This window comes from Macrobrachium nipponense, chromosome 11 (genome assembly GCF_015104395.2).
Source record: "Macrobrachium nipponense isolate FS-2020 chromosome 11, ASM1510439v2, whole genome shotgun sequence".
NCBI classification, from domain to species: domain Eukaryota; kingdom Metazoa; phylum Arthropoda; class Malacostraca; order Decapoda; family Palaemonidae; genus Macrobrachium; species Macrobrachium nipponense.
In genome coordinates this window covers 49617278-49634944 of record NC_061087.1, presented here as the reverse complement: position 1 = coordinate 49634944, position 17667 = coordinate 49617278, and the positions used below count along the sequence as shown (strand labels likewise).

At 42.6% G+C, this 17667-nt stretch overlaps 1 protein-coding gene across 1 annotated transcript in view; it reads right to left on the bottom strand.

Annotated features, from left to right (window-relative positions):
* Window positions 1-17667, bottom strand: part of LOC135205772 (paraplegin-like) — a gene marked incomplete in the record, with an annotated part of 592202 nt that overhangs the window by 106780 nt on the left and 467755 nt on the right.

Below are 17667 nucleotides of genomic sequence, written 5' to 3'. Positions count from 1 at the left end.
ACAACACTATATAGGCTAAATAACAAATATTGTAACTATATGCAGAACTTATATTTTAAATAAGGGCCTATAGTCATGTCCCTGAATAGGACCAGGATAGACATCTGAACTATAGGTCAGGCCTCAATGAGAGACAAATTTCAATATTGCCGCCAATGGACTGAAGACTTTGAGTGTGTGTGTGTACTGATTTCAGGGCAAAGAATCCATTGTTAGCCTTACTTTTTCATTTGCAGTTACAGAAATCCTCTAAAATACAAAAATCTTCAATTAACTATATGGTATTTTGTATTCCCTTGGTCTCTATAGAATTAAGATTTACTGCATAACAATATGTTCTCTTTTGATATAAATAATCAAAGTTGAAAAAGTATGCAACACTCATGATGCAGTAAACAAAATGCTTTATTTAGACAGATTTGCATGGAAAGATACAATGTATTGTGTTCATAAAATGCATTAGTATTATGAGATATTCTACACAGTTTGATTCACTTGACTTGCATTTACACCTCTTGGTACATTTACCAGTACACTGACATACTACGAGCACCTCAGATGTTATCAGGTTGAAGAATCTTTCGGAAACGAGAATGCTACTCCTGTCTTTCCAACCAAAGTCCCTGGGATCTAAAGTGTTGTTGTTTTTACTCATGGTGCTGCCACCTGAGAGTATATGGACTTTGATAAGGACATTGCAGGTAACTTCTCCCAACCTTACACAGATGAAAACACGTCATCCCAGATTCCATGTTGAAAATTAGGCAATATCCAAACTTGTCAATCTTTCAGAATTTCGGCCAAGCCATCAACAATGCCCTCAATTATGCAAGGGGCATCTGCCACTCAGAATGTACCCGCCTTGTATTCGACTCTTACTGCAAGTCATCAATTAAAGAAGGAGAGAAAGCACGATGGGCAGAAGAGTCAGGTGGGTCAATCGACGTTGTCACCATGGCTGAAGCAGTGCCTATACCACAGCAGATGGGAAAATTTTGGGCAAGTTCCAAAAACAAAGAAAAACTACAAATTCTTGCTCTAGACATTGCCCTAAGGGATATAAGTAACCTTGTTGTCAATGGAATGGTAGTGGATGATGAAGTTGTTAATGCACAGTTTCAAGCAGACCCAGGATCTGCTGTTGATGTACCCATTTGTTCCAGCTACCAAGAGGAAGTAGATGGCAGCCTAATTTCACGCAAAGCATGGAGTGTTGTGAAAGGGTGTGATAGAGCAGTGGTCTTATCCAATGACACAGATAGCATTGAACTGATCTTCGAGGTACATGACCTCCTTCAAAGCCAAAGGTCTGAAAGAGTTGTGGATCGAGTATGTAACAAGAGAACACAGGCAGAAGATACTACTACATACTCTGCACTTCAGGTTGGGAGAAGATGCCTGTGGTCCTTATCAAACTCCATGTACTCTCAGGCAACGACACCGCAAGTAAATTGGCACCAAACGTGTAGCTCATCTGCCAGCCCACAAATTTGGTCAACTTTGGAGAAGCCAATTCACTGACTGATGTTGATATCTGTGTTGTTGACCAATAATCTTGTGAAATTTTGGGCAAGTGCTCGCTCATGTATAATGGTCGACACATCTGATGAACTTAGATACAACTGCTATCAAAAAAGTAAATCTCTCAATGAGCTCCCTCCAACTTCCTCTGTGATTTGTGGTCATATACGCATGTTTCTTTGTGATCAGAAATGCTATCACACTCCTAAACCCAAAAAACAATACTTTGGATCCCATGGACTTTGCTTGGAATGACGAGAGTGGCATTCTCCTTCCCGAAAGATTCCTCAACCTGATTCCATCCGAGATGCAATATGTCAGTGTACTGGTAAATGTACCAGGATGTGTAAATGCAAGTCAAGTGAATCAAACTGTGTAGAATTTTGTCACAAAGAAAATAAAGTATGCATTAATAAGCCTACTCCATCTCCACATCTCATAATAATGCATTTTATGAACACAATATTGTACTTTCCAAGAAAATCTGACACAATAAAGCATCATGTGTGTTACATGCTATTTCAACCTTATTATGTATGTCAAAAAAGAACATATTGTGTGGTAAATCTTAATTCTATAGATACCAAGGAAATACAAAATACCATACAGGTAATTGAAGATTTTTGTATTTTAGAGGATTTCTGTAACTGCAAATGAGTCTGGCACTGCTGAGTCCAATTCCCGAGGCATCACCACACACCTTCACTTGAATGCAACTGAGGAGCAACTGACCACTGCCCAGTTGCGGCTGAGAGCTTCATAGTGCAGCACATCAACAAGCTCATAATGATGTCAATCAAAGGCAGTTGCAACAAGATTGTGACCACTCCAGCTCAATGAGAGCCTTGTTTAGATCCTTAAAGGTGCTATCTTAATTTTCATCTGGTAGCTTTTTTTAATTTTGATTTGGTCAGCCTTAATAATAATAATAATAATAATGTGGCGCCGAGGAAGCGTGGGGACAGTAGCCGGGTGGCTCATGGCGATCGCCTGGCTCGCAGTGAATGTGGTAGGGCCACACGGAAAGACCGGCCAGGCGGTCTGAGGTGGCCTAGGCTACCTCTAACCGTCTCAAAGCATGTAACAAAATAGCCTAACGCAACACGGGGAAAGGAAGGTAAAAAGTAGATAGAGAGAAAGCAAAGTCGTGGAGAAGCTAGACGATCCAACCAAGAAGGGAGGACGACTAACGACTCGGGAGTTGGCCTCTGCCGATACGTAGGAACGGAGGGTGGCGGCCAGGGTGGTCAGGACTAAAAGGAAGGACGAATGTCCTAAAGGAGCCTAAAGAGACCTAAACAAAGGAACATGCATGCATGAACACTGAGCTAAGGAGCGATGTAGGCTACGAGCTCAACCGAGCTGTGAATCCCCGTGAAAGCTAGCATAAACACATAGAAAAATAATGCACAGCGTATAACATGTGGGTATATATACACTGCTAATTTCAAGCTACCACGGTATGGGAGACCGAAGAAGCATGAAAGAATGAAACACATGGGATGAGCTGCCTGAGACGACTCTATAACCAGGCCGAAGGAGGCACCGTCTTATAACCTAAATAAAAACGGTTAAACAGGTCCCTGGCTGGCTAAAATTAAGCTGCAGCGATGGCTTGGAGTTCCATGATGAGGATAAATAAAAAAACAGAGCACAAAACACAGCGAAGAAAAAACATGTGCGCGCAAGATGGTGCTAACGGAAAGGATGAACACTAGAGGCGCTCGTGTTGGCGTCGGGAGCGCTACTAGTAGTAGTAGATGGGTGCGGGCCTTGTATCGGCCCTCTCAGGTAGGGGGATTTTGTAGAAGGATGGATCTAAATGGTAAGAGAACCGTGGTAGTGGTTTCACTCGCCCCAGAAACCATACCGACACCTTTTATATAAGGTGAGCGAGTCAGAATACTCTGACATTCCATTTTAGTTTTTTCTCTGGTAATGTTAGTTATATTTACCTTAGAAATGTGTGCTAAAATGACATTTCACGTAGCGACACGGGCAGAGCCCAGAAATAAGGAAATATGGAGATGCTACATCAGGAGCAACCCGACGGAGAGAGGATATAGAAGAAGGTTGGTCAACATCTGGAATGAGAGGAATAACACTCCCCAAACAGAGCAGAGGCTGGCAGACCAAGTAAGCAACATAAAGAAAAAGAACTGGCTCTCCCCAACAGAAAGAGAACTGGAAAGGGAAATGTCACACGACAACGAATTACACGAAGACGAACTGAGAGACGATGCCACAGAAGACGACAGGGATGATGAGGTATCAAACAACGACACACGAAGAAACACAGACGAAGTAACAGAGGACGGAATGGGTAGAAAAGATTAGACAATGGATGGAGCCAGATACAGAGAGAACAAAGATCCCCTCCATGAAAGCCTTACAACAACAAGAAATTAAGGGAGAAAACAAGTGAGGTCAATTAAATAATGGGCATAATACACACCACTAGTATCACAGAAACAAATAACTTGGCATATGTAGAAGCAAGATTAGTAGCAGAACTGATGGGGATTCGAACACCAACACCACCAGCACAACCAACCCAACAGAAACCAAAACAGCAACCTCCTTGGAAAAGGAGCCTGGAAAAGCAAATCATGGTGATGAGATCTGACTTCAGTAAACTGAAAGAGATGGCAGAAAAAAAGACTAAGAAGCAAGAGAACAAGGGAGGAACTCAACGAGAAATACAAAGTACAAGAGAGGGAACTAAACAACACAATAGAAGATGTAAAACAGAGGCTTAAGGCCAAAGCACATAAGATCCAACGGTATATGAACAGGAATAAGGGATACCTACAGAACAAACTATTCGGAACCAACCAGAAAAGACTATACAGCCAACTAAGAGGGGAAGACAACCACCAAGAAATTCCTGAAGCCAAACCAAGTAAGAGACTCTGGGAAAACATATGGAGCAATCCGGTATCACACAACAAACATGCAACATGGCTCCAGAAAGTCAAGGAGGAAGAAACAGGGAGAATAAAACAAAGATTCACAGAGATCACAACAGACACAGTCAGACAACAACTAACTAAAGAAAATGCCAAACTGGAAAGCCCCAGGTCCTGATGAAGTCCATGGATACTGGCTCAAAAACTTAAAAGGCCCTACACTCACGAATAGCAGAATAACTCCAGCATTGTATCTCAAATCACCATGCACCCAAATGGATGACCACAGGAAGAACATCCTTAGTACAAAAAGACAAGAGTAAGGGAAATTAGCCAGTAACTACAGGCCTATCACCTGCCTACCAATAATGTGGAAGTTACTAACAGGTATCATCAGTGAAAGGCTATACAACTACCTAGAGGATACAAACACCATCCCCCACCAACAGAAAGGCTGCAGAAGGAAGTGTAAGGGCACAAAAGACCAGCTCCTGATAGACAAAATGGTAATGAAGAACAATAGGAGAAGGAAAACCAACCTAAACATGGCATGGATAGACTATAAGAGGAAAACACTATCAGCCTCCTCAAAAATACAATGCGCAACTCGAATACAATACTTACAAGCTCTGGAATAAGACTAGCAGAGGTTAATATCAGGAGAGGGATCTTCCAGGGCGACTCACTGTCCCCACTACTCTTCATAGTAGCCATAATTCCCATGACAAAAGTACTACAGAAGATGGATGCCGGGTACCAACTCAAGAGAAGAGGCAACAGAATTAACCATCTGATGTTCATGGACGACATCAAGCTGTATGGTAAGAGCATCAAGGAAATAGATACCCTAATCCAGACTGTAAGGATTGTTTCTGGGGACATCAGGATGGAGTTTGGAATAGAAAAATGCGCCTTAGTCAACATACAAAAAGGCAAAGTAACGAGAACTGAAGGAATAAAGCTACCAGATGGGAGCAACATCAAACACATAGATGAGACTAGATACAAATACCTGGGAATAATGGAAGGAGGGGATATAAAACACCAAGAGATGAAGGACACGATCAGGAAAGAATATATGCAGAGAATCAAGGCGATACTCAAGTCAAAATAACATCTCTCCCATATGTAGGAAGTGCAATACGAAAAATGAAACCATAAACCACATAGCAAGCGAATGCCCGGCACTTGCACAGAACCAGTACAAAAAGAGGCATGATTCAGTGGCAAAAGCCCTCCACTGGAGCCTGTGCAAGAAACATCAGCTACCTTGCAGTAATAAGTGGTACGAGCACCAACCTGAGGGAGTGATAGAAAACGATCGGGCAAAGATCCTCTGGGACAACGGTATCAGAATGGATAGGGTGATACGTGTAAATAGACCAGACGTGACGTTGATTGACAAAGTCAAGAAGACAGTATTACTCATTGATGTCGCAATACAATGGGACACCAGAGTTGAAGAGAGAGAGAGGGAAAAAATGGATAAGTATCAAGATCTGAAAATAGAAATAAGAAGGATATGGGATATGCCAGTGGAAATTGTACCCATAATCATAGGAGCACTAGGCACGATTCCAAGATCCCTGGAAAGGAATCTAGAAAAACTAGAGGCTGAAGTAGCTCCAGGACTCATGCAGAAGTGTGTGATCCTAGAAACGGAGCACATAGTAAGAAAAGTGATGGACTCCTAAGGAGGCAAGATGCAACCTGGGACCCCACACTATAAATACCACCCAGTCGAATTGGAGAACTGTGATAGAGCAAAAAAAAAAAAAAAAAAAAAAATAATAATAATAATAATATCCCTTTTCTGGGTCGACCCGTGTTCGCCGATGAAAAGGACCCTGCTATCCACTTTTCTAGTATAGATAAGTTCTAAATATACCAGAGAAAAAAGCTAGCATGGTATGCTGAGGTTACTACCCTCGCGTGAGCACCTTAAGGGCGTCGGGTATAGAGTACAAGGCAAGTGGAAGCCACTATTCACAGGTCTCCTGCCAATTAGAGGTTTCCTTTCCAAAATCCCTCTCATGGGGAGAGCCGACCCAACGGCTACTACTTTCCCCTCCTCTCGCTACTACTACCACTACCCGACCCGAGCGCCATCTTCAATCCTGTTTTAGCCCTCTTACGCCGGAGTGGTAAATAAAAAAATGACTCCCGTATGCCGGAGGGGTTTGAGTGTGAGCGCGGAAGCGGAAAAAATATTTTTTTCAAAAAATCACAGCGCGCTTAGTTTTCAAGATTAAGAGTTCATTTTTGGCTCCTTTTTTTGTCATTGCTTGAAGTTTAGTATGCAACCATCAGAAATGAAAAAAATTATCATTATCATATATAAATAATAAGATATATGATAGTGCAAAAACGAAATTTCATATATAATTGTATTCAAATCGCGCTGTGCGCAAAACGGTTAGAGGTAACAAGTTACTTTTTTTTCGTTGTAATGTGCACTAAATTGCGATCATTTTGGTATATAACACATTGTAAAACGATAAAAGCAACACAGAGAAAATATTATCACAAAATGATGCATGAATTCGTAGCACGTGGACGTAAAAAAATAATTTTTTTAAAAATTCACCATAAATCGAAATATTGTTATAGAGACTTGCAATTTGTTTCGAAATGAAGGTAAATGATGGAATATTACGATAATGTAAGATTTTTAGCTTACAAATGCAGTTTTCGACCATTTAGGACGAGTTAAATTTGACCAAATGTCGAATTTTTGTTTTAAATTTTTTTTATACGCAAATATAAAAAAAAATGAGAAATGCTACAACCTTCCAATATTTTTTGCTATATTGTGCATGTTTTTGCGCACATTTTCATATATAAAACTCTAAAAAAAAGCGTAATATGAAAAGGCACAAATATTAGGAGAATGTGACCTACGCGTTTCGGAGATTTTCGGCCGAGAATCGGCGCGCGGACGGAATAAAAATATTTTTTTTTCAAATATTCACCATAAATCGAGATATTGTTCTAGAGACTTGCAATTTGCTTTAAAGTGAAGATAAATGATTGAATATTACTAGACTGTAAGATTTTTATGTTACAAATGCGTTTTTCGACCATTTCGGTTGAGTCAAAGTTGACCTATCGTAGTTTTTTTCCTATTTATCGTACTTTATATGCAAATATTTCAAAAATGAGAAATGCTACAACCTTCCAATATTTTTTGTTATATTGTGCATGTTTTTGCGCACATTTTCATATATAAAACTCTAAAAAAAGCGTAATATGAAAAGGCACAAATATTAGGAGAATGTGACCTACGCGTTTCGGAGATTCGCTGCCGAGAATCGGCGCGCGGACGGAAAAAAAATATTTTTTTCAAAAATTCACCATAAATCGAGATATTGTTCTAGAGACTTGCAATTTGTTTTAAAGTGAAGATAAATGATTGAATATTACTAAACTGTAAGATTTGTATGTTACAAATGCGTTTTTCGACCTTTTCGGTTGAGTCAAAGATGACCGATCGTAGTTTTTTTCGTACTTATCGTACTTTATATGCAAATATTTCAAAAATGAGAAATGCTACAACCTTCCAATATTTATTGTTATATTGTGCATGTTTTTGCGCACATTTCCATATATAAAACTCTAAATAAAGCGTAATATGAAAAGGCACAAATATTAGGAGAATGTGACATACGCGTTTCGGAGATTTTCGGCCGAGAATAGTCGCGCGGAGGGAAAAAAATACTTTTTTCAAAAATTCACCATAAATCGAGATATTGTTCTAGAGACTTGCAATTTGTTTTAAAGTTAAGATAAATGATTGACTATTACTAGACTGTAAGATTTTTATGTTACAAATGCGTTTTTCGACCATTTCGGTTGAGTCAAAGTTGACCGATCGTAGTTTTTTTCGTACTTATCGTACTTTATATGCAAATATTTAAAAAATGAGAAATGCTACAACCTTCCAATATTTTCTGTTATATTGTGCATGTTTTTGCGCACATTTCCATATATAAAACTCTAAAAAAAGCGTAATATGAAAAGGCACAAATATTAGGAGAATGTGACCTACGCGTTTCGGAGATTTTCGGCCGAGAATCGGCGTGCGGAGGGAAAAAAATATTTTTTTCAAAAATTCACCAAAAATCGAGATATTGTTCTAGAGACTTGCAATTTGTTTTAAAGTGAAGATAAATGATTGAATATTACTAGACTGTAAGTAATTTGCTAGCACTACAGAAGCCCCTTTCCTCTCTCATCAGGGGGAATTATTTCGACAAGTAGACGGAGTCGCCATGGGATCCCCACTAGGGGTCCTCTTTGCAAATATGTACATGGCCACCGTCGAAGAAAGGACCTTTAGAGAACATCTAAAACCTAGGATTTATGGGCGGTACATCGACGATATATTCGTCACAATAAAAGAGCCTGAAGATACCAAAAAACTAGCAGATGCTCTGAAAAGAAACTCAGTGCTCAACTTCACCACAGAGCACAGCCAGCAGAAGACTTTGCCATTTCTTGATGTCCTGGTAAAACAACAAGAAGGACAGTTTAAGACGACCGTTTATACGAAAGCAACGAACGCTGGGCGTTGCTTGAACGCACGCGGGGAGTGCCCGGACGCATATAAAAAGTCTGTCGTGAGTGCGTATGTCAACAGAACCTTCACACACAGCTCATCATGGAAAGATATACATAACGAACTCGACCGAATTCGCCAACTGCTGACAAACAACGGGTATGCAGATCAAATTATCGAAGCAGCAATAAAAAAGAAAATGGACGAATTTTACCAACCCAACACCATGGCGAAAAACGAGGAAAACTTGATTATTTACCATCGTGTACATTATGGGTCTGCATACAAGGAGGATTGCTGCACACTACGCGGGATAATAAACAGAGGCATAACCCCAAAAGCCCCTTACCATAAAATAAGCCTCAGGATATATAGTAAGCCCAACCTTGTAGCAGCCTTAATAATGAAGAACAGCACCGCTCCGGGGGGACCGAAGGAGATGTGCACGAATGTAGTTTACAAATTTACTTGTCCAGAGGAGGTGTGTAAACCTCACAGCCAAAACTACATCGGGCACACTACAACGACCCTTCGGAGACGTCTGCTGGCTCATAGAAATCAAGGGGCATCCATCAACATTACATAGATGTTCACGACAGGAAGCCATCTCTACAAGAGCTCATAGAAGGCACCCAGGTCGTACACAGAGAAGACAACTACGGTCGCCTCTTAATAACGGAAGCAGTGAGCATCGCTATTCAGAAGCCGACCTTGAACGTCCAACAAGAATCGGACCATATACTCCCCTCCAGCAGGAGAAGGAATACCCAAGCCAACAGGGACCAGACAGCGCACCCCAATCCACGAGAACATCGCGCCCCTTGGAAGGCATGAGAAGACCCAGCGTCAGCGAAAGTCAAGTAACATCCTTACTCAGGTCGCTGAGACCCCGCCCAACACGAATCAGCAACCGTTAACCAACGTAGACCATTTTGGACATACACACACACACACACACACACACACACTCAAATTTAAATCATACACATTTATGTATAAACAGAAATTATCTCTTGTACCTTTATGCATGCTATAAAATATATACATATATTTGTACTCCCGTATTTAGATTTCTATATTCATTTTCATTCCTGTATGTAATTTTGTAATTTTTATCTAAAACCAACATGTAACATATTAAATTTTAAACATACATTTAAGGAAACTCTAGCACATGGCATTGTATTTTGAATATTTATTTAACCACTGTTTAAACTTTCACTCTTATTGTCGCAGTACATATGTCCTTATATTCTTTGTAACTAAAACAACGCCCTTAAGCTGTTAATCCCTAGACTAACCAGTACCCATACCTCGAGGTCATACCTCCCACACGATGAGATAAATAGGCCGAAAGGTCAGATTGTAAGTCAGTAGTCGCTTGATAATGCCATAAGGCGAAACAGCTGTCGTGACAAAATTCAATAAATAGAAGAAGGAAGTCTGCGTATATTTCACCAGAAATTGACGAACGAGAATCGGAAAAAACTTCGTCGGTATGAAGATACCTGCAAGAAACTTATTGATGCCACTAAAGCAATTGCTTTTAACGAAAATTGTATTAGAGAAAAACTATGCCCTAAAAGTATTGGAAGAAGTGGCCGGGCATGGACACGATGGAGGGAGGTAGAGAAGATACTCCGACACCGTATAGAAGAATCCGCAGCAAGAATCCAGCAACTTGAAGTTGAGAAGAGAAAACGTTGGGAAGATTTCTGCATTAACAGCCCACTAGATGACCAACAAAAAGCACGTGACCTGCTTGAGTTAGAGAAGAGGAAATACAGACAGGTGGTGACAACGAGGCACAACAAGAAGCTACTCATCCTTCATGGGGGCCCCGTGAGAAGTGAGGAACACAAAGATGGCTTCGTCAACCTGGCTGGAATCGAGCCTTTAGCCCCCATCAAATGTCCCTCCTGAACCTGGGTCTGCAGTGCCACTATGCCAAGAAACCACACACTGAAGCCAAGAGAATAGAAACGGAGGCCCTTATAGACCGACTTTTACAACTCCGAGATGATGGTAAGCTAGAACTAACACCTACCGTCATTGATGAACTTGTTGGAGAAGCAGGACGGACAGAGAGGACATTTCCGAAGCCAATTAATCACCAAGGAGATGAGGGAAGCCGCTAAAGAACTACGTAGCAACCCAGACATCATCATACGGAAAGGTGACAAATCATCAGTGTACGTAGTGATGAAGAAAAGTGATTATTTTGAAAAGATGGATAGGATCCTCCTGGACACTTCCAAATTCCAACGCTTGACAAAAGACCCCACCGAGGACCTCAGAAAGAAAGTGTCGAGGCTTGTGACTAGGGCCAACAATCAGCAAGACGTCGTAAAATTCCCTAATGTAAAAGGAGACTATGGGCCCGGTTACTGCTACGGAACAGTGAAAACACACAAGGCAGGCAACCCCCTAAGGCCCATCATCTCTCAGATGACATCCCCAACCTATAGGATAGCGAAAGTCCTGAATGATTTGCTGGTACCTTACATACCCGGTGCATATTCACTGAAATCAGCGGTGGAGTTGGTTAATTGATTACTCCTACAGGAAAAAGGACCAGAAGACGACATTGCCTCACTCGACGTGAGAGTTTTGTTTACGAACGTTCCCGTCGAAGAAACGATCGACATCATTCTTGATCGTGTATAACAGGTCCGAGAAGAACCCGCTGCCCATTTCCGAAGATGTCCTCCGAGAGATGCTGAAAGCTAGCACTACAGAAGCCCCTTTCCTCTCTCATCAGGGGGAATTATTTCGACAAGTAGACCGAGTCGCCATGGGATCCCCACTAGGGGTCCTCTTTGCAAATATGTACATGGCCACCGTCGAAGAAAGGACCTTTAGAGAACATCTAAAACCTAGGATTTATGGGCGGTACATCGACGATATATTCGTCACAATAAAAGAGCCTGAAGATACCAAAAAACTAGCAGATGCTCTGAAAAGAAACTCAGTGCTCAACTTCACCACAGAGCACAGCCAGCAGAAGACTTTGCCATTTCTTGATGTCCTGGTAAAACAACAAGAAGGACAGTTTAAGACGACCGTTTATACGAAAGCAACGAACGCTGGGCGTTGCTTGAACGCACGCGGGGAGTGCCCGGACCCGCATTATAAAAAAAGTCTGTCGTGAGTGCGTATGTCAACAGAACCTTCACACACACTCATCATGGAAAGATATACATAACGAACTCGACCGAATTCGCCAACTGCTGACAAACAACGGGTATGCAGATCAAATTATCGAAGCAGCAATAAAAAAGAAAATGGACGAATTTTTACCAACCCAACACCATGGCGAAAAACGAGGAAAACTTGATTATTTACCATCGTGTACATTATGGGTCTGCATACAAGGAGGATTGCTGCACACTACGCGGGATAATAAACAGAGGCGTAACCCCAAAAGCCCCTTACCATAAAATAAGCCTCAGGATATATAGTAAGCCCAACCTTGTAGCAGCCTTAATAATGAAGAACACAGCACCGCTCCGGGGGGACCGAAGGAGATGTGCACGAATGTAGTTTACAAATTTACTTGTCCAGAGGAGGTGTGTAAACCTCACAGCCAAAACTACATCGGGCACACTACAACGACCCTTCGGAGACGTCTGCTGGCTCATAGAAATCAAGGGGCCATCCATCAACATTACATAGATGTTCACGACAGGAAGCCATCTCTACAAGAGCTCATAGAAGGCACCCAGGTCGTACACAGAGAAGACAACTACGGTTGCCTCTTAAATAACGGAAGCAGTGAGCATCGCTATTCAGAAGCCGACCTTGAACGTCCAACAAAGAATCGGACCATATACTCCCCCTCCAGCAGGAGAAGGAATACCCAAGCCAACAGGGACCAGACAGCGCGCGCCCCAATCCACCGAGAACATCGCGCCCCTTGGAAGGCATGAGAAGACCCAGCGTCAGCGAAAGTCAAGTAACATCCTTACTCAGGTCGCTGAGACCCCGCCCAACACGAATCAGCAACCGTTAACCAACGTAGACCATTTTGGACATACACACACACACACACACACACACACACACTCAAATTTAAATCATACACATTTATGTATAAACAGAAATTATCTCTTGTACCTTTATGCATGCTATAAAATATATACATATATTTGTACTCCCGTATTTAGATTTCTATATTCATTTTCATTCCTGTATGTAATTTTGTAATTTTTATCTAAAACCAACATGTAACTTATTAAATTTTAAACCATACATTTAAGGAAACTCTAGCACATGGCATTGTATTTTGAATATTTATTTAACCACTGAACCACGTTTAAAACTTTCACTCTTATTGTCGCAGTACATATGTCCTTATATTCTTTGTAACTAAAACAACGCCTTAAGCTGTTAATCCCTAGACTAACCAGTACCCATACCTCGAGGTCATACCTCCCACACGATGAGATAAATAGGCCGAAAGGTCAGATTGTAAGTCAGTAGTCGCTTGATAATGCCATAAGGCGAAACAGCTGTCGTGACAAAATTCAATAAATGGAAGAAGGAAGTCTGCGTATATTTCACCAGAAATTGACGAACGAGAATCGGAAAAACTTCGTCGGTATGAAGATACCTGCAAGAAACTTATTGATGCCACTAAAGCAATTGCTTTTAAACGAATATAGTATATATATATATATATATATATATATATATATATATATATATATATATATATATATTTTGTTTTTTTATACGTAAAATATATATATTACATTCTTCGTTTCTGGTACCGATACATAAATAAAAGGAATGCAGGTGACACTTTCTCTTTTCGCATATAATGAAATGTCTTATTATTATTTTATCATGCATAGATACGGATATATATAAAAAAAAGAAAAAAATTGTAATGAAATATAAAATAAAATTAAAATAAACAAATGCAGAATACTCACTCGTAATCCTGACTCTTCGTTCTATTCTTGTTTTCTCCCTCCTCCATTGAAGAGTCTTGCATTTTTTTCCACTCGACATGACGAGGTACAGGTGGAGGAGGGAGAAGCGCGCCCTTACTGCTGATGGACCCGGCGGCCCCGTGCGCCCTCCGCTGTCGGTTTAGGGGGCGCGCTCCAATACATGACCTTAGTGTGGTATTTTTGGTCACACTCCCCTATCCTGCAAAGAGCAACTTTGCAGAGACGACGGAGAAGACCGGAGGGTGTCTCCTTCCTTCTGCCATTCATATGGCAACACCCGGCACCGTTTCTGCCTTCGCCCTTGTAGGCCTCCATGTATGTGATCCCCTGGCTGCAGCCGACACACAGGGTCCACTACCTGACGAGAAGCGGTGATGGTGGGGCTGGCAGCAAGAGGGGGGCCAGCAGCAAGAGGGGCGTCGTCAGCAGGGGCGGCGGCAGCAAGAGGGGCGTCGTCAGCAGGGGCGGCGGCAGCAAGAGGGGCGTCGTCAGCAGGGGCATCATCAGCAGGGGCGGCGGCGGCAGCAGGGGCATCGTCAGCAGGGCAGGGGGTCGTCAGCAGGGGCGGCGGCCTAGGTCGATGCGAAGTTGGACCCCTCCTATCTGCCCTTTCCGCTAGGGGCAGATCTGCAGCTCGGGGCAGGGGGTCAGTTATGGAAGGCCACTCATCGTGATCGAAGTTGATGAGGGCATTCCCGGCTTCCTCTAGGAACTGTAAGTGGGTCAACCTCGGAAGATTGTCACCGCAGTACCCACAGTACAGTATGTAGGCATTTTGGAGGGCCAACTGAAGAATGTATTTGAGGAGCTTCTGTGTCCACCTTCTGGTTCTCCGGCGAAGGGCTAATACTGGATGATCTGATCAAAGAGATCAACTCCTCCCATGTGCCTGTTGTAGTGCCCAATGATGGTAGGCCGCTCGATACGAAACTCCTCAAACACAACTCGGCCCTGTCGACGTGTCCTTCTTCCCGCTGTACGATCTCTTCTTTGGATGGGTTCATGACTCGTCGTAATCATGGGGACGAGTCGGACACCCTTCCAACAGATGGACGAAGACAGCACTCTTCCGCCGCCACTCTGTCTCTCCTCTTGCCAGGTGTTTGTGGATGACTAGCGAACCTCTTGAGGGAACATTCGGGGCCCCACGCACCAACCGAAGGTAACCACCATGACGTGCACACCAGCTTCATACAGTTCCTGGGCCAGGGATACAGAGTTATAATAATTATCCATAAACAGGTGATATCCCTGGTTACGGAAACGTCCCACAAGATTGAATACAGTGTCACGCAGCGTGGAGAAGACCCCGGAATACACTGAAAAGTCCACAACGTATCCAGTGTTGGCCTCGGTAATAAGAAAGAATTTCACACCATATTTCTTCGGCTTCTTGGGGTTATACACTTTTATACTAAGACGTCCTTTGTAAGGCATCATCCCCTCATCCAAAGACAGGTTCTTTCCAGGAATCACGAGATTACTACACCGATCACGGATATAATCCAACACTGGGCGCACTAAAATGAGGCGATCACTGTTATTCCGGGGTATGGCCCTTCGGTTGAAGGCGTTGAAGTACCTGTCCAACGCCAGGAAATTATCACGGGACATAACGCCAGGCACAGTAGGCATACATAAAAAATAATTTCTCCTCCAATATTGCCTGACGTCGGAAGCAGGTGTCATACCAAAATAAATGCGCAGCCCCAAAAAATGCGCCATGTCAATGAGGTTGCAACCGCCAGTAATACGACAAGGTCGTCCTCAGCTCATACCGGCAGTACCGAGCGTAGTCCACCGTCTCGTGTACCAGGTATTCCAGCAATTCCCTCGTCAGACAACTGATGAACCTCAAAACAGTCAGGGGTACTTGTACGGTGAGCCCAGGGGTTGCCGTGAAGGGGTGCATGTTGGGAGGGGTGGGGTCCTCCGTCCACCCCTCGTCACTCTCCGACGACCGACCTTCACCTTGGCTGGCGCGACGAGCCGACCTTCTACGTGCCCGTGCGGGCACGATATTGCACTCTACCCTCCCCCGTTGGCCCATCACCCTCACTTAGGCCTTCACTTTCTGTATCGTCCTCTGCGATAAAACTTGACCCCGTATCCCCATCCTTCCCCTCCTCAGATTCCCCCTCGTAAGCACTGAACCCACTGAATTCGAGCTCACTTTCGGGATGTGAGCCTCGAACGGACATTGGGGGCATATATTCATCCTCACTTTCATCGGGACTGATGTCCTCATCACTCGATGACCATCCGCCATCAAAATGAGGACTTGCGACATGTTCCCGATCAAGCTCCGATAGATATTCATCTATGTCCCTTGGTTGGAGGCCTCCCAAATGCCTGCGAATGCCCCTAAGGACGCCCACATGCTTCCTAGGGGTAACCAAAGGCATACGCTGTGTTCCTGAAACACTTTCAGCCACACGTGGCCACACAGAACGGCCTTGAGGCGCGGGGTCATGCCTGGGTGCTTGGCCCCTCGCCAGCATCCAGGTCCAAAAACTCGCCTTACACGATCCCTTCCTTACGGGTGAAAACGTCGCATTTCGCGGTTCACACGTCGTTGAGACATATCTATGAATGTCCTGTAGCAACACAAATGCTCAAAGTCTCGCACAAGTCCAGAAAAACACGCTTTTGATGAAAGATCGCTCTCGGATGATGCGCTACTGATGCTGGCTGGAGCGAGAAAAAGGGATATCGCGCATGCGCACTTGGGTCACGCTTCAAAACAAAAAAAGGCCTTGATCCGTGAACTCCCAGCATCCCCCAAGGCGCGTGATTCAAAAGTTTTAGGCTGGTAGGCCTATAAGTATTTTTCCGCAAATTAAAAAAAAAACTTTTGTATGTCTACGTAAAATACGTCCAGTCAGCACCCAAGAGACAAATATGTCGACGTAAAATACGTCCAGTTGGCGTAAGAGGGTTAGATCTCGTTAAGCTACGACGCGTTTTTTCCTGCTTGTTTTTTTCGGCGATTTGAGTACCTTTTACGTGATGGCTTCTGCTGAAATGTCTTCCGCACCAAAGTTGAGCACCCCAATTTCTGTTTTTCATAAATTATAAGGTTGCGGGACTTCCTTTATTGGCCTTCAGCCCCGTAGAAAGTATTGCGGGAAAGCTGGCATCCCCCCGCCATTTTGGCATCATGAGCAAGAACGCGTGGGAATTAGGTACGCATGTTTTAGCTTAAATAAGAATAAATAAAATATTATTTGCATTTAAAAGTACCTAATTCTTGTGTTCTGTTATATCTATTACTATAACAGTGGGCCCCCTGTATTCGTGTTCTCCGGATTCACGGACTCACTGATTAGCGGATTTTTTCTGGACCATATCTAACCATTATTTGCGGTGAATTCGCCTATTCGCGGGATTTTCCGGCGATAAATAATCACTAATTAGTGTATTTTGATGTTATTTTCATGCCTAAATACATTTTTATGATACAAAAACGATTTACTGATTTTAAATTATTAATTTTGATCAATACTGTATTAGTAAGTTTAATAAGATTACATGATATCACATAATAACTAATAATTCTCTCTCCCCCTTACCGGGATGTATGCTTTTTGTGCGATAAATGATTGACTAATTTTCTAATATTAATATTAATGTAAAGAGCAATTACTTCAAGAAAGAAAATACTACATTGAATTAGTAACATTTTAGTTTATAAATTTCAAAAATTATGTAAGAATGAAGG